This window comes from Lutra lutra, chromosome 12 (genome assembly GCF_902655055.1).
Source record: "Lutra lutra chromosome 12, mLutLut1.2, whole genome shotgun sequence".
NCBI classification, from domain to species: domain Eukaryota; kingdom Metazoa; phylum Chordata; class Mammalia; order Carnivora; family Mustelidae; genus Lutra; species Lutra lutra.
Window position 1 is genome coordinate 92621443 of NC_062289.1, and position 17790 is coordinate 92639232.

Consider the following 17790-nt stretch of genomic DNA (forward strand, 5'->3'; position numbering starts at 1 on the left):
TCTTCACATGACGGCTCTCTCTGGCCACCAAGCCCACTCTGCCAGACACAAAGCAGGAATTATTGCCCCTTGGGAGCAGCCTTCAGTCATAACTGAGGAGAGTGGAAGAAGGAGACTCGAGGCCCCTCAGGTAGAATAATAGAGTTGTGTGGTCCCCCAGGTCCGGGGCTCCCCAGCGGGGCTATGTTCTGGGTGCCCGCAGCGGTGGCTGGCTTGACGACACCCCCATTGGTGGCTCCTTCCTCCCTGATCTCTACCAGAGCTTCCTGGCTTCCCGTCACAAATAAACCTTACTCCTTGTCTCTCAGGCTGGATGCAAGGGAATGGTCACACGCCCTAGATGGCTGGGGACGCTTACTGGTCAGCTGGTGTTTCGAGAAAGGGCTCAAACCTGCTGTGTTCAGACAGAGCCGAGTTGACAGCGCAGCTGCCCTGATGTTGTCAGCTGTCTCCCGTGGCCTTGGATCTTTGCTAGAGGCTATAAAAGCAGCTGGGGCGTCCAGATGGACAGAGGGAGTCCACCCGGTAGGACTTGGCCATGCAGGGACATGGGTAGAGGGCTTTGGAAGTGAGGAGAGCTTGTTTTAAAAAAAAAAAAAAAAAGTCTTGAAAAGCAGTATTGCACTCTGGCCAGGTACCAGACACATCAAAAAATGTGTGACCTCACCCCAGCCCGGGGACGTAGGCGCCATTACACATTCCGTGTTACAGATGGGGAAACCAAGGCACAGAGATGAATTTGTTTGCCTAAGGAGCCATAACTAGTATGTGGCAAAGCTAGGATTCGAACCCCGGCCTCTGGGTTCAGAACGGCTGACTGGGGGGAATATCCGGAGGAGAGGAGAAGGAGGTCATTAGGGGTGGGAGCTCCTGGACACCAGTGTCTGGGGTTCAGTTTGTCCTCTGCACCCTGGAGCAGAGGAGCTAGTTTTCTGGAAGGTAAAACGATGGACATCCGCAGCAGGAAACCAGGGGGAAAGCCACATGCCATTTCTGTGCGCAGCATCCTCAGGGGAAGCCTGACTGCCCTTCTGCACCTGCCTTTCTTGGAGTGACATCTGTTACAAATCTCAGTATCTTGGGCCTTAGAAACAGTCCCACAAAGACTGTCCATAGCCACTGGCTTGATTAGGCTCTTTATTCATTCAGTTCTCCCCTCCAACCAATATTCACTGAAGATACATAATGGGCCTCGTGCTTTCCTAGGTGCTGAGGGTACAAAGCAGCAAAAGGCTCAGACTCTGCCTCAGAGGACTCACAGTCTGGTGGGGGAGCAGAGATAGAGAATTAAATGGACAATTGCAATGGAAAGATATAGAGAAGGAACACAACAGACTTAGTAGTCTGGGAGGGCTTCCTGGAGGAGGTAACATTCTAAGTTGAAATCTAAAAAATGGGCAGGAGGTCCTCAAGTCAAAGAAGGCAACATAAGAGATGTCATTTCTTAATTAGGAAACACAGAGCACTTACTGTGTGTGCCAGGCACTGTTCCAAGAGCTTTACATAGACCCACTATTAATCCATGAAATAACCCTATGAGGTAGGTACTATTACTATCCACATCTTCTAGGTGAAGCAGCAAGGCCCGGAGAGCTGAAGTCAGTTGTCCACGCTCACAGAGGGGCAAGACCAGGGTTTGAATCCCACAGTCCGGCTCCAGGCTGTGCCCTTAGGTTGCCTCTGACAGAACAAGGGACCTAGAAGGATTCCAGGTGGTTTGAGCACAACGGCTGAGAAGCCTCAGAGAATGGCAGACCTGGAAAGCACCACCATGGACCTTGAAGGCCAGCAGAGCCATACTGAGAAGTTGGGACTTGCTTCTCGGGGCTCTGCTGAAGGGAGTGATGTGCCCATAGCTGTGTTTGGAAAATGCCCCTGCCTGCTGCATGGAGAGTGGCTGGATGGGGCCAGGGTGTCCGCTGCTGTCTGGGCGAGAGTTAAGGAGGGCTTAGACCGGGAGGTGGCAGAGGGGGTGGAGAGAAGATGGGCGTCAAGGTGATCTGAAGCGAGAAGAGTCAGATGTGAGAGAGAGGGTCCAGGGTGATGGTGAGGTCACTGTTTGGGTGAGGAGGTAGAAGGGGGAGTGGGAGGAAGGGGGGGGCAGTGAGGTTTACAGAGATTGGATTTGAGGTACCAGAGGCCCTTCAGGAGGAGAGGAGGGGACAGTTGACATTCAAGACTCAAGGTCAGAAACAGGAGATAACTAGGGTGACCATATACCCCCAGGGCGCTTACCATCAGCACCCTTTTTAATCCCCAGGGTCCCAGTTTGGACTCTGAATTACATGGTCACTGTAGACAGAACTGACCCTGTGATGCATCTTGATACTGAGAACATCTGGGTCCAGGCTCCACCCATCCTTATACACATACACACACATCCGGACACACGTTATTTGTGCCTGGGAATAATCTTAGCTGGGTGCAAGGAAAAAGGCGACCATGAAGATGCAGTTCCTAGGGAGGTGGCATCATTGTGGCTGAGGTGTGTTGGACTATTCTGCACTAGGCCTCCACACCTGTCTCAGACCTCAGCTCCCACCACTGGGGACTAACAGATTTTTGTTCAGGGAACTCACAGTATAGTATGGCTGTGTCTATACTCCAGCAGCCCCATGGGTAATTGGTAGGATCAAGCCATTTCAGTGATTTTTTTTTTAATAGTGTACCTTTCTTTCCCAGTCAAACCATAAATCTGAGTAGCCAGTGTCTCTCTCCATGAAAAGGAGGATGCCCTACTGCAAACCTACAAAGGCAAGTCCACTCTGAGCTTATGCAAAAGGCTGCCACAGGGCCTTTGCACAAGAATGTTATGAGGGGGACAGCATCTAGCTTTCTGGTTGTATCTTTCTCATCTCTACCACCAGCATGTAGCAAAATATCTGTAGGAAGAAACCAGAGCTTTGGGTCGGTGGTGGATCCCTAAGGGCAACCAACACCCTAAAACAGGATTTTGAACGTAGGAAAGATCCATCTCAAACTCCTTGCCGCCAGTTTCTTTTGAAGCCTCTGTGTCTTTCAGGACTGCCCATGGTGCTGGGTCAGGAGGCAGCTTTTCCACAACTGCTAAGCCCTGGGTATAGACATTGATCTCGCAGCTGTAGGACATAAAGTTCTCTTGTGTCATTGCATGATGCTTTCAGAGGCCCAAAGCAGGAGACACTTTGGGGTTCACGGGGTCCACAAGTGGCCCCCATGGTGCGCAACCCCAAAGGCACTATGCTATAAGAGTTAAGACCATGGATTCTTGGAGGCAAACTGGGTTCAAATTCTACTCTCCCATCTATTAGCAGGTTCTCCTCTTGCCTCAGTTTCTTCATTGGTAAACTGGGATTGGTAACTTTCCAGCCTCACATAATTGTGGTGAAGATTTGCCCGAGTCAGCAAATGCAAAGGACCGACCACAGTGCCTGGCACATAGCTGGTGGGTGCTCTGTGAGTAGCCACTGTTATTATTAGTAATAGTAGCATTTATGATGTTGCTGTCACTTAGGATCCAACATAAAAATGGATACTGGTGGAAGAAATCAGGAACAGGAACAAAGAGGAGGAAGTGGCAAAGGGGCCTTTTGGCTGCCGGGACCTTGCTCAGAAACCCCCAGGGGTTCATGTGATGACATTTCATTCAAACTGTTTTTTACCAGAATGAGAAATGCAGGTTCTGTGTCAGAAATCATTGCAAATTCCAAATTAGTGAGGTTTCATGGTCCGCGGAAAGGCGCCGGAGGGGAAATTGGTCGACGGGGTGTTTTTTTAGCTGTCGGAGCAAGCTGGCTGATTGATTGTCTCGGTGAATAGACTGCAGACAACAGCCAGGGAACTGGGTGCAGACGAGGAAATAGGAAGACAGAGCATCAGTCAGTGTGGGAGAGGCAAAGCCATGGTCAGCAGTAGAAAGGGACATAGTTACCCCAGAATCTGGAGTCTAGATCATGTAGCTGGACTCAGTCTGGAGACCAGGGACACCCAGCCACAGTTCCTTGAGAACTCTGGGTTCCCTCACTTGCTTGCTGTGTGTCCTTAGGCAAATTACTAGACCTCTCTGAACTTCTGTTTTCACATTTAAAACCAACCCTTACAATACCCTTCCCAAGTGTTTATTGTAGGATTTAAATGAAATAATGAGTTTTCACTGTCTGGTGAAGTGCCTGAATCATCATTGTAGGTGCTCAATAAATCATCATTGTAGGTGCTCAATAAATGTGAGGTCCCATGTCATTAACACAGTGAATTAGAAAAGTCAGGACATGCAAGCTTCAGCTTATGCACCAGAAGAGGCCATATTGGTAGGCTCTAAGCCCTACTGTGCCATCCCCAATGTGTTCAGAAGGTCAGAAGCTGGGAATGATGTAGACCCAAGGAAGGCTCTGACTTAATGAAAATCTTGGAATTGAACAGGTTCTTCAGAGGTGTTTGGGGCTAGTCTCCAGGGTCCCAAGCTCTTCCAGGCAGACCGGAAGCCATGCACTCCTCAGAGGGGGAAAGCTTAAGCCAAATTGGAGCTATGAAGCCTCCTTCACTAGAGTTACAGTTATAGTGACAGTAATCCAACATCGTGCTTAGTTTAATGAATATATATGACCCACAACCACCTCAATGTATAAGGTATTTCCCCCGTTTTCAAAATGAGAATACCAAGGCTAAAATAGAGGAGGGGCCTTGCTCAAGGTCGTATTGTAGTATCCTGGAGGGGTTTACAAAGAGTTTCTGGAGCGTGGTGGAGTAAAGAATGTGCTCCCTCTGGGGGATGGGCAGTGGAGGGTCAGAAAAGGAGGGTACAATCGTTGAGCTGAACCTGGAAGGATGTGTGGGTTTCTTTTCACAGAGAAAGGAAGAAAGGCACTATGGGCAGAGCGATCAGTTGGAGCAAAGACAGAGAAGATGGGCACCCGTGTCCCAAAGTCTATTTACGATGAATAATTACAATTAGAGTGACAGCTAACATTGACCGAGTGCTTACTCTGCACCAGGAATGGTGTTAAGCACTTTACATGCATCATCCCTACAAGCTGGACAATATCGTGAACCGCGTTCCGCAGAAGAGAAATGAAGTGACTTGTCCAAGATCACAGCTTAAAAATGGCAGAATCAGCTTCTGAGCTCAGGGCTGCCTGATTCCAAAGCTCTGGGTGGCTCCTGGTTGTTCCTCGGCTGCCCGTGGTCCATGAGCTCAGAGAGAAATTCTGGAGCTTAAAAAGACCTCTGCTCATGTGCTAGGGAGGGACTGTCCCAAGATTCCCCTGACCCCTTCTGAGATGTCCTGTGTCCCTGACACCACCCACCCCTGCTTCCACGTCCTCCTGGAGCTGAGGGGAACCTATCAGAGTTGGTGGGCAATAATCACAAAACTGACTGCCTAATAAAGATAAAGCTCTCTAATAAACCTGCAATCCTGCGGTAATGGGTTTGACTTTTAAAAAGCAGATAAAAGTCCCAGTGGAGGGACAGACCTTTCCCATCCACTCCTTAATCAGAATTACTGTGGAGGAGCCATTTCCTACAGGTGGGACAGCTGGGTGCCTGGGCTGGCATTGAGAAATGGCCACTTCTGTGTAAAGCCAGACGTCTGCTCCCTCCAGAGAGCCCTCCCTCCCACAGGGAATCCTTTGTCAGAGAAGAACCATAATGGCAAAGGATAGGGCCTCTGGGACAAAGCTGAAGGGGGTGGGGTGGGGGAGTGTGGATGGAAAGGGTGTGGTTTGAGAACTTACTGGTAATTGGTGCTGAAGCTGTAGGGGCGGAGTCTTCTGAGAGCTTTCTGCTGATTGGTGGAGCTCTGATGGACCAATCTCTTCATTCTGGCTCCATCCTTCCCATCATCACCGTGGTCATCATCATAAGAGATACACTGAGCATTTCTTACGTATCTGTGAAATGTGTGGAGCGTTTTACAACCGCCTAATGAGGCAGGTAATATTAACAACCCCATTAACATTTCCCATCCTCAGATGGGAAAACTAAGGCTTGACGATAATAAATTTAACTTCCGGTGGGTCACACACCCCAGAAGCAGCAAAGCAGAGATTCAAACCCATGTGTGTGTCTGACTCTGGAAAATACAGTACTTAACTAACCATTGTTTTTGCTTGTAGTCGTTTGATAGAGCAAAAGCTTAGTCTCCGTGGAAGTCTCTTAGTCTTCGATGGAATTCACAAGAAATAAAGCCCAAGATAGAGATTGGGGTGCACACGAGTTATTGAGGGTACATACTCTGGAGAAAGGAAGTGAGGAAGCAGGTTAAGGCAGGGGCAGAAAGTAAAGGGAAAATGTACTTTCAGCTGGAGTGTAGCCTCAGCCTGATCCCCGGGGAAGCTCTGGGGTGTGCAGTGCACCCTAGAGTTGGTCCTACTTTGAGGCTAGGAGGCAGGTCTTTTGTACTCATGGCTGCAGACTGCCTGCCTGCCCCACCCGGGAGTGGACATAATCTTCTGGAAAGGGGCACCTGTAAGGCATTTGCAGCCAGTATTCCCATCCACTTAGGATCTGGCCAACAGCATCCAGTGTAACAGCAAAGGAACGGAGTAGTGGTCCCTGCTCAGCTCCTAATTTCTCAAGTGTCTTTGAGTGTAGCGCTTGCCCTTCCCCTGCCCCCCGCCCCGCACCCCTTTGCAGATCTTGACTTCTTCAGGCTTGGGTTCAAAGTCCCCCAAAGCCTGGCCTCGCCCTGACAAGCTCCTATTCTGTGATCTGGCCGCACAGCCACTGCTCCGACTGGCAGTCTGTGTTTCTGAAACCCAGGAAGAGAGATGGGGCCCCTCCAGTGGTTCCAACAGCATGAGGCAGGGTGTCTGACAGTTTCCCCCACTGAAGCCCTTTATCTCACTGCTCTGCTCTGTTATTTTAAAACTAACGAGCCCAGACCTCAGGAGCTCATCGCCTGCTTGCCGCCTGCCATCGAGATTTGTGGCTTGTCTGTTCTGTCCTCTCTGCAGAGTTCAGTGGCAGCTTACTCTCTGCTTGTTAGGAATTTTCTTCCAAACCTCAGCCGGGGGAAAGAGGCATGTGTGCGCGCACGCGCGCACGTGTCTCTCTCTCTCTCTCTCTCTCTCTCTCCCTCTCTGCAGGAACAGAGTCCTAATGGCACCATACTCTCAGATGCCCCATGACTCCCAACTGTAGTGCCAGTTGATGACAAGTTCTAGTGGGTGGTTCTGGGACAACACGGAGAGACAGATTCACCCCTGGGCTCTTGAGACAGAAAGATGCTGGGACCTAGCATGGAATGGGCCATTTCTAGGTACTGAAGTAGCCACTTACCTTGGTGGTGGAGAGCCAAGGTCCCAGGGAAGGGAGGAGCTCCTGAGACACTCAAGGGCATGCCAGCCTCCCTGCCCTTCCCTTTCCCAGAGTCCTTTGCCTTGGGCCATTTGGGGAAATGGGATCAGAGTCAGCAGTGAGGCTGGAGGACAATGTGACCTGTCCTGGAAAGTGGGGCTGGGACTTAAAGGGCTGCCATGAAAGCACTGGGTGTGCATCATGCCATTCTAGTCTCATGGCAGCCCCATGAGGTGCATGCAGTTTGTGCTTCCCCAGAGAGGTGGGGAGATTTGCCCAAGGTCACCCAAGGCCAGGCAGAGTCTGTTCAATGAATGCAATCACCATGCTCTACCCACCCTCTCCAGACCAGTCACCCTGCCCTATCTGTGCATGTGTTCCTCCGGCCTTGCCCTCTCTGTCCTCAGGACCTCTCCTTTCTTGGGTCACTTTCGCTCCTGAGAGTTTCTCATGAACCTGACCCATGTCTTCCTCTGGACTGTGAGGAAGGCCTCTGAGGGGGAAGGAGCATGTCTGGAGCATCTTGAAATGACCCTCCCCCAGAAGTAAAATGATGCTTCACAGAATTATGGACTGGCCAAGGAATGAATGAATGGGAGGAGTCAAACATTTTATGAGCATGGCTAACCTGTGAATAGCCATACAGGACCCACTTCTCTACCTGGATTCTTTTCCATAAATACAGAATAGTCTTGTAGATATAGTTTCTTATGATTTTTTTTTAAGATTTTATTTATTTATTTGAGAAGGAGCAAGAGAGAGCACGAGCAGGGGCAGGGCAGGGGCAAAGGAAGGGTTAGAAGCAGACCCCCGCTGAGCAGGAAGCCTGACACAGGGCTCCGTCCCAGGACCCTGAGATCATGACCTGAGCCAAAGGAAGAGGCTTAACTGACTGAACCCCCCAGGTGCCCCCTTATGATGTTCTTCTTTTCTTTTCTCTAGCTTACTTTGTTGTAAGAATAGTGTCTAGAATATATATAATATACAAAATTTGTGTTAACCGACTATTTTTGTTATGGATAAGGACAACTGGTCAACAGCAGGCTGTTCGTAGTTAAGTTTTAGGGGAGTCAAAAGTGATACATGAATTTCCAACTGCATGGGGGTCACTCCTACCCCCTGTGTTGCTCGGTGGTCAACTGTATATTTTACGAGCCCGTCTGCTGGGCTGAGACACTCCTGTTGAGCCCTCTCGTTATTCCAAAACCTCACTGGCATGGAGCTTCCTTCCTTCCTCGGCTTCCCACCTCCCTCTCACGAGTGGCTCCATCTTACCCCCAACAAGATCCGATCTCATGGCCTTAAAGGCCATCTAAATGCCAACATCTCTCAAATGCATTTCCCCAGCGCTCATGTCTTCTTTGAACTCCAGTCTTGGGTACAAAGCTGCCCCCTGCCATTTCCACATGGGTGTCTAACTGGCATCCCAAACACCCTTCCTCCCCTGCAGCCATCCCCAGTTTAGTAGCCAGCAGCTCCATCCTCTCAGTTGCTCAGAGCAAAACCTGGGAGTCACCCTTGACCCCTTTCGTTCACACTACCATATAGCCAGTCCATGAGCAAACTCTGTTGGTGCCAGCTTCAGTCTGTGTCCAGAGTCTGAGTACTTCTCCCCACTACAGGAAGGATAACACCGACCGCAGCCACCATCTTCTCTTGTGTGGCTCGTCGCAACAATCCCGGCTAGTCTTCCTACATTTTTCCCAGCTCCCTGGCCCACTAGACTCAGCAAGCCTTCAGATAGACCCTTTAAAGCCCAAGTCACATTTCAGCATTCCTCTTCTTGGAATCATCCACTGGCTTCTCCTATCACTCAGAGAAAAAGTAAAATTCTTGTGGCAGTCCACCAGCCTATCCATGATCTGGTCCCTCGTTACTTCTCTGCTACCCCACCCCCCACATGTTGTCCCACTGACTCACTCAGCTCTAGCCCCAGTGCATCTAGAGTATTCCTGCCTCAGGGCCTTTGCATTGGCCATGCCCTCTGCCTGTCATGCTCCTCTCCCTGGCAGGCACAAGGCTCCCTCCCTGAGCACTTTCAAGTCTTGCTCAGATGTTAACCTTCTCAAGGAGCCCTCCTCTAATCATTCCATTTAAAAGTCCAGCCCTCTCTCAGTAGCATTCCCAGTTTTCTTTATCCTCCATTTCTCTTCTCTCTTCTGTCCAATAGCCTCTGTATTTACCACTTAATTATGTATAATTAACTCTCCATCCCAGTAGAACACAAGCTCCGCCAAACAGGGATTGTTTCTGCCTTATTCCCTATTGTGTCTCTATTGCCTGGAACGTGGCCTACACATAGTAGGTGCTCAGTAAATACTTGTTGAGTCCGTGACTCAATAAAGAATAAGTGAAGAAGTGCCTGGTGGCACTTCTTGGGACTTCTTGGGACCAATCCTTACTTGGCTCTTGAACCAAGGTCCCTTCTCCCCTGGGCTGGAGACTTCTATCCTGTTCCCAGTAGATCTTGCTAGCCTGGTGCCTCCAGCAGTGGCTGTAATGATGCCCAAAGGGACTCACAGCAGGCACAGGCCCTCCCCGGCAAGAGCATACCGTCAGCCCCTCACACTCCGTGGAGAAATCTAAACCCCGTCTGCAATTCCAGCTGGTGGAAAGGTCCTGAGGGTACCTTGGGCTGGAGCCAGAGATGTTATTTTTGCCTGTGCTGACACAGCTGGGCAGGATCAGGGCTTGAACCCCAGTCAGTAGGACCCCGGGACCTGTGCACTTTCTCAGCCTCACCGTATTACTTTTTGCAACCCATTCAAGTGGAAAACCACAGCATTTTGGAACTCGGCCATTTCCCAAGTTGGGGCAGTCTGCCTGCCAGGCAGTCCCAAGAATCAAATGCAGTGCCCCTCTCAGACATTCGCCCTCTCTCCCTAGGCAAATAGGCAATCGACAGGCCAGCCTGAGGAGGGAGAAATGATTTCCTGAATTTGGGGTTGATGGTAGGGTAGAGGGTGGATGTGTTCAGCAATGAGAGTCCACAACTCAGGCATGCTGGGGGCCTGACCTGCTCAGCTGAGCTGGGTAAGAAATGCTGAGCTGATTTTTCTCCATATGGTTCCTTTGTCCTTTGACCTGAACTTGGGAACTGGACAATTTTTTGATGTACAAGCGTATTTACCGTACACACATTCACACACTCATACACACTCAGCCCTGAGAGCGGAACTGAACCATTCTCATCCTGCCGGAAGAGAGAGTGTGCGAAAAACCTGGGCTTGTTTGCGTCGGCCTGCCCTGAGGGTCCGGTCGAGTCCTTTGTAAAATGTACAGTCTGGTTTTTCAAAGTGTGGTTCCAGGAGCCACAGCAGCCCCTCGGCACTGGTTAGAAGGGTAGAAGTCGGGCCCTAACCCAGACCTGCTGAGTCAGCCCCTCCATCCTAACACGATCCCCAGGGGATTCACGTGCACAGAAAGGCGTGAGAAGCACCTGTCTGTCCCCCACATGATCCTGAAGGACCCAGCCCCTGTCCACCTCCTCAGTCTCAGCTTCTTTCTCCCTGTACCCCATGTCCACTGCGACGCTATTGACAGTAGCCAAGACGTGGAAGCACCGTCAGTGTCCATCAGGGTTAGGATGTCCATCAGGATAAAGAACGTGTTATGTCTACACGATGAAATAACTATTCCGCCGTGAAAAAGAAGGAGATCCTTCCATTTGTGGCAACATGGATGGACCTTAAGGGCACTTTGCTTAGTGAAATAAACCGGTCTCCGCTCTTGCTCTCTATCCTCCCACCCCTCTGTCTCATCCGGCTCACACCCGCCTCCTTTGTAGTTACGCCAAGTTCTGTGCCATGTCCTTCGCACTCCAGTCTCCTGATCGGTTTCCATATATCTTCTAGGAAGCCTTCCATGGCCACCTGCCCACTGCTCAGGGTGGACTAAGTGCTTTCCCTGTGGTTCCATGGCCCTCTGAGAGCACTACACGGTACTGTAATTCCCAGTTGTAGCTCCCCTGCCAGGCTGAGGGCAGAAGCAAGTCTTAGTTACTTTATGGTCCTTGAAATCTGACACTAAGTGGGTGTTCAGCAAATAGGCTTTGCAAAAAGGAATGAAATAGTGAGGGAGATGCCAGCTTTTTTTTTTTTTTTTAAGATTATCTTTATTCATTTGACAGACATAGATCACAAGCAAGCAGAGAGAGAGGAGGAAGCAGGCTCCCCGCCGAGCAGAGAGCCCGATGTGGGGCTTGATCCCAGGACCCTGAGATCATGACCTGAGCTGAAGGCAGAGGCTTTAACCCACTGAGCCACCCAGGCGCCCTGAGATGCCAGCTTCTTAAAACTTCTCATTTCTCATTCAGTTCCTACAGGATGAGTATTACTGACTCCCATGTTGTCTCCCCTGGTGGTTCTCAGGAATCCTCAGTCTTCCCCCAAGCTCTGGTGCTCTTCCTAGCCATGACTGCAAAGCTCAGAGAGTCACAGCTCCTATAAGTGACCCCTCACCAGGCTTAATTAACCTTGAAAAGGACTTGGTACCAAGACCCTAGGCCAGGACTGAAGCTCCAGGAACCAAGGCACAGATTAGCCAGATCCATCTTGTCTGTGGGTGGGGTCTGCCCCATGATAAGCCTTGAGCTTTCCGGTGGAAAGTCCTGAGCAAAGGGTATGGGTCCTCATTCTCTACTGAAGCAGGCAGATTGTAGGTGTCTGGCCAAGTGCAGGGACAAGGGTGGGTCATTCACAGGCCTGAATGCAAGTGCAGAACAAGAACCTGGGGCATGAGCCTTGGATGGAAAGCAGGACCCTTTGCCTCACCAGGTCTCAGTGCCTTCATCTGTGAAATGGGGAGAAGTTTGCTAAACTGGGTAGCTTACACAAGGTCGTCAACATTAGTTGAGACACTGGATTAGTGCTCTACACCCAGGAGAAGCTATTAGTGGGCTGGAATGGAGGCAAAAAGTGTCCCCAGTCCAATGAGCAAATGCCATTCCTATTAGTAAAAGATAACATTCAAGCCAAACTTGAGATTCATCCTCTTCTCCAAACACATAAAGCAAGTCTCCGTCTTGCCATGAAATTACCCTCTACTCCCACTTACTACTACCTTACGTGTTCAGTGTTTCCCAGATTTCTCTCCTTGTTCCTCAATTGATTCTTAAAAACGGGCAGGGCTCGTTCTCGCTAGTGTTCTCGCCACTCACTATCCCTGGGTCTCAGTAGGGATGCCCATGCCTGTCCCTAGCTTTCTGCAGAAGCTCAGTGGAGATGGTGCCTGGTCTCGGTGTCGGGCACAGAGCAGATACTTGCTGAATGTGGGCTGGTGCCATGATTAGGTGACATGGAAAGAGCACTGGACTTGGGGACAAAAGGCCACGATTGCAGCCACAGCTCAGACATGAGTCACCAATGTGGCCTTGGCCAAGTCCCCTTGCCTCTAGGGGCTTCAGTTTCCCCACTCTGTACAGAGGAGAGCCAGGGCTGGGGAGCCCTTCCAGCTCCCCTCCAATGCTGTTTGTTTCTGATTCCCGAATTGGTGTTTAACTCAGTCTGGGGCTTGGGGTGCGAGGAGGATCTGTACCCAGCTCAGGGCCAGATAAGCGCTTTGCTGGGAGCAGAACGCTTTGATGCGAGAAGCAAGGAAGCAGCTAGGGAGCTGGGCATCTTGGAGAGTTTTGTAGAAAGTTCAGGCCTGACTTTTATCAGAGGCTGGGAATCTGCTGGTTGCCATGACTACGGAGAGCAGCATCTAAGCTCCAGGTCGCTGATTAGCAGGAACAGAGCGGGAAGGCCTTGAGGAATTCAGCACAGAGGGCTCCTCCCTCCCTCTGTGAAGTGGAGTGTGCCGGCCCTTGACTTCACTGTTTTAGCTGTCCCCTGAAGATCTCACCTCCTTTTAAGTGCTTTTTTTTTTTTAATGCAACATCTAAGGGCCGTGTGGTAAAAACGAGGCAGCTGCTGGACTCCTTAGCAAAGAGAGAACATGGAATTTTTCTTAAAGCTCTGCAAGGATGCAGAGTGGGAAGCCGGGAAAGAAGAGGGGGTAACGGAGCTGTGGGGGAGAGGGGGTGCCATGGCTGAGATCTGAGTCTGCTGAAATGCTGGGTGACCTCACAAGGGCTCCCCTCCTTGGACCACTGCGTCTTTATACACAGGAGAGGTTGACTCTGATCTGTGGTTCCCACATGGGGTCAGTCATCATGTGTCCATCCATCCATTCATTCAGCAAATGTTTATGAGCAAAAAGGCACACTGTGCCAGGTTCTATATCCCTGGGGATTCAGGGAGAATCCTCTGGAGAGAAGAGGCAAGTTCCCACACTCATGAAGCTCACATCCAAGTTCAGAAGACAAATGGTTAGCAAATAAACGTATAAAGTGGTCATTTCTAATAGTAACAAATGTCCTGGAGGAAGGCACTGCAGACTACCATGCTGGAGACAGTGAACAGAGGGACACAGTCACATAGCAGGTCAGAGCAGGCCTCTCTGAGGAGGTGACATTTGTATGAAAGGAAGGAGGCAGCCTTGCAAAGACCTGCATGCCAGGTGGAGGGAGCAGAAGGGCAAAGGCTCTGAGCAAGGGCCTTGTTCCCTGTGAGGGACAGTGAGGAAGCCATGGGGCTCAAGCAGAGTAAGGGATGGAGAGAAGGGTGACAGATGGAGCCTCGAGTCGGGGCAGAGGCCAGGTCGTGCAGAGCCATCTAGTTCTGGTGATCGATTTGGACTTCTTCTTTATGCAGAAGAGGCGAGATTACCAGGGATGTTTCTTTAAGATGCTTATTTCCCGGCTTCACCCCTTTGAGACTCATATTTATTATGGCTGGGATGGAACTGAGACGTCTGTATTTTTAGCAGCTTCTTGGGAGCCTCTGAAGGTGTGTGAGGTTTTGGAAACCTGGGACTACATGGTCTCTGAGTCTCTTTCAGTTTTAAGAAAGCAGAGAAGCAATGTGTCAGAACATCTTGAAAAGGGATCTTAGAAGTTCTATGATATTATGGAGATTTCCCTTCTTCCTTCCCTCTCAACTCCCTGTCTGCCAGGTAGAAGAATTAATCCTGGTTTTGTTTGGCTTTTCTTTGTTTTACTGCAAGATCCCAGATGAGGTACCTATGACAAGGAAGGTGCAGCCAGTGCTACAGAAAATGAGAACCATCCACCATGTCAGGGAGCATCAGGTTAGAAATGCGGCAACTCCATCGTACCTTTCCTCCTCAAACCATCATCAGGACTTGCCCATCCCTGATGCCGGCAGTGATGGAGGAGGTGTCATCCTCACCTTAAGCCCTATCCCCCAGGGCCTCGCAGGAGCATTCCCCATCTGTCCCTGCACTGCTGACAACCCATGCCTGCACTGCCCCATCAGCGGAGGCCACTGAGACCTCCCACACAACACCAGCACTTACTCATCGTGGATTCACTCACTGCCAAGTGGCTCACATAATTTTGTTGTTTGGTTTTGTTTTTGTTTTCTTCTCGAGGGCTTGCCTCTGATACAGCTTTGTGTGATGGTTTCCTATAAGGCCCCAGAGTCCAAAATTCCGTTTTTGTGTGCGTCCAGCTCAAGGCCCTCCTGGACAATACACATACACATTGATAAGTTCGCTGACCACTTTTCTAAGAGAAACAGGGGGTAGAAGAGAAGATGCGTTGACTGAGCTGAGTTGACCGAGGCATTGGCCGGCTTATCTCCACCAACTCTACTATGAAGGGGTTTGCTTAGGCCATCTCAGAAGCCTTTCTAACTTTTTGATATAAATGCATGTTCTTTTTCATTGATTCAGTGAGCAAATGTTGAGTCCTTACCAGCAGTGGGCTCTGGGACAGTGAGACATGGTCCTCCTCCCAGGGAGCTCGTAGTGCAGTGGGAGGGAAGGCAAACAGGCGTCAATAATGCATATTTGGAGCTGTAGCCCTGGTAGCAAAGGGACTCTCACATCTTAGAACAGGGCTTACATCACCCCCAGAAGTCTGCTCCCGACATCACCAACTCCATCTCATCAGTGGAGACTTCATCCTGCCAGTGGCTCACGCTCAAAATCCTTGAGTCGTCCTTGACCCCCATTCCTTTCCCTTATTCTCTCCCATCCCACGTTTAACCAGCAGCAAGTGATGCTAGTTCTGCTTTCAAATCTCAGCACCTGACCACATGTCATCATTTCCATCATGGACCCACTGATCAGAGCCTGGACAGTTGCTGCTCCTCCCTCTGTCCAGTGTCTTCAGCAACTGGAACGATCCTTGTAATATTTACATTTATGCCAGACCAGGTCACTCCCCTGTTCAAAAGGCATCCCTTCCCAGCCACAGAGTCCGATGACCTACAAGACCCAATCTCTGGTTTCCCCTCTTATCCCTCTAGCTTTGCTTGCCCTTCTTTATATGTATATAAAGATCCTGCCATTCCTTCTGCCTGGAGCACATTTCCCACATCCTGCAAATAACCTGTGTAGGACTTGTATATTACTGGACCACCAATTACCCCCCAAATCTTTGTGGCTTAGAACAGCAACAGACAGCATCTCACCATTTCTGCGAGGTGGGAATTTAGCTGGACAACTCCGGTCAACCATCAGACTTGAGACTGCAGTTCCAATGTTGGTCAGGGCCGCAGTGTCATCTGAGGCTTGACTGGGGCCGGAGGGTCCACCTCCAAGGCAACGTGCTTGCTTGGCTGCTGTGTGCTTGCTGTTGGCAGGAGGCCTCAGCTGTTCCTCACAGGGGCTTCTCCACAGGGCTGCCTGAGTGTCCTCACACCATGCCAACAGCTTCCCTCGAGTGATCAATCCACAGGGAGTGAGGCAGAAGCCGCCTTTGTGACCTAGTCTTGGAAGTCATGTGTTATCGCCTCTGCTCCCTTCTGGTCATTAAAAGTAACTCACTAAGCCCAGCCAGTATTCAAAGGGAGGGAAATTATGTTTCATCTTTTGATGATAGGACTGTCAAAGAATCTGTGAACACATTTTTAAAACCACCACAGACTGCAAGGGTAGACCTAATCCTTTAAGCTTCCATCCTGTGACTTCCTCAGAATGGCCTTCCTGACACTCCGTACAAAAGAACGGTCAACCCCTCCCATTCCACTGGCTTGTTCTCTTATTTATTACCATTCAGTAAGTCATATTATTACTTCTGTATGCGCTTATGCCTGCTCCCCCATCAAAATGTAAACTCCATTATCACAGAGTGCATCTCCCTCTTATTCGTTGCAGCCCTACTCTTACAACTGGCCTGGACACAGGTTAGTCCAGGCCAGGTCAAGCATGGGAAGAGGCAAGCCTTGCTGGGGGCTGGGCAGACATTGCAAGCTCAGAATAGTTTGAGAAGAGCCAGGACAGCATTCCATCAACATGAATAGACTGGAGGCATGGGAATGGAACCGTCTTAGTAGGAGAAGCAGGGCAGGAGGTATATAGAGAAGCCTGGAGTTCTGGAAGCCCAGGGGTGGCCGTGAGGATGTCTGGACAGCCCAGACAAGAATCTCCATCCCTCCTGGACTTGCAGCCTCTCTCAGCTCCACTTCTGAAGATGCACTGATAAGCAGCTGACAGAGATGGATGTGTTTTGCTGCCCTTCCTTCGATATTGACTGGGTTTGGCCTGCTTTCCAGGCGGCCCTAAGGAGCAGGGGGCTTATCAGATACATTCATCCTGAGTCATAAAACCAGTCTTGATGCACTGACTGCAGGCGCTTGGTGCAGGAGAAATGCTAACGCCTTTGATCAGGGCTTGATCTGGACTCTGTAGGCAGGGTAAGAAGGAAGGGAAATTTGCGGGCAGCCCCAAACCCACCTGTGCCTCTCCAGCTCCTGACTCCTCTTGATTGGGGGGCCAGGAGGTATGAGTGACAGTGTTTTCAAAGACTGAGTACCTAGGCGACTTCCTTCCCCTTTCCAGACTCAAAGTAGGAGGTGGGACTCAGGTAGTTTCCTAGTATTGCCTAGGGCTCTTCTCAGAGATAGAGGAGGGAATTTCAGGCCTTCATGGGGGTCACATCTGAACTAGGTGTTCTTATACGTGCTGAGGACACCAGAGTGGAGGTTTGGTTCACAGGGAAGTAAAGGGAAATGAACAGCCTTTTATTTTCATAACAATTCAACAATATAAGGACTAATGTTATTCCCTGTCTTAATCACTGAATAACTAACTGCAAGACAGAGAAACTGAGTCCTCTATCTCCAAAACCGTGAACATAGTTCTCGGTTCTCCATTCTTATCTCCATTTCATACAGAGATAAGACAGGGAAATGGGATGGAACAGGCGAAGGGGAGTTGGGACTAATCCTGTCACCCTTCAGCCTCCACTTATGTTTTGAGCAAGGAAGTGAAACACTGGTTTCCAGCCTCTCCCTGTTGTTTAGTCAGGATAGGCCAGGCAACACCGCAGTAACAGATAAACCCCTAAGTTTCAGTGGGTTAACCTGACTAAGGCTTATTTCTAACATGCAAAGTCTGATGTAGCTCAGGCATCTCTCCTCCCCCAGGTAGCTTCACCTTTAAGGGTATGTGGCCTCCAAGGTCATTGCAACAGAGGGAGAGAGAGCTGGAGAAGGCACACAGTCC

At 50.1% G+C, this 17790-nt stretch overlaps 1 protein-coding gene across 1 annotated transcript in view; it reads left to right on the plus strand.

Annotated features, from left to right (window-relative positions):
- Nucleotides 1-17790, plus strand: part of SRRM4 (serine/arginine repetitive matrix 4) — a 144613-nt gene that overhangs the window by 87742 nt on the left and 39081 nt on the right. The window lies entirely within an intron of this gene.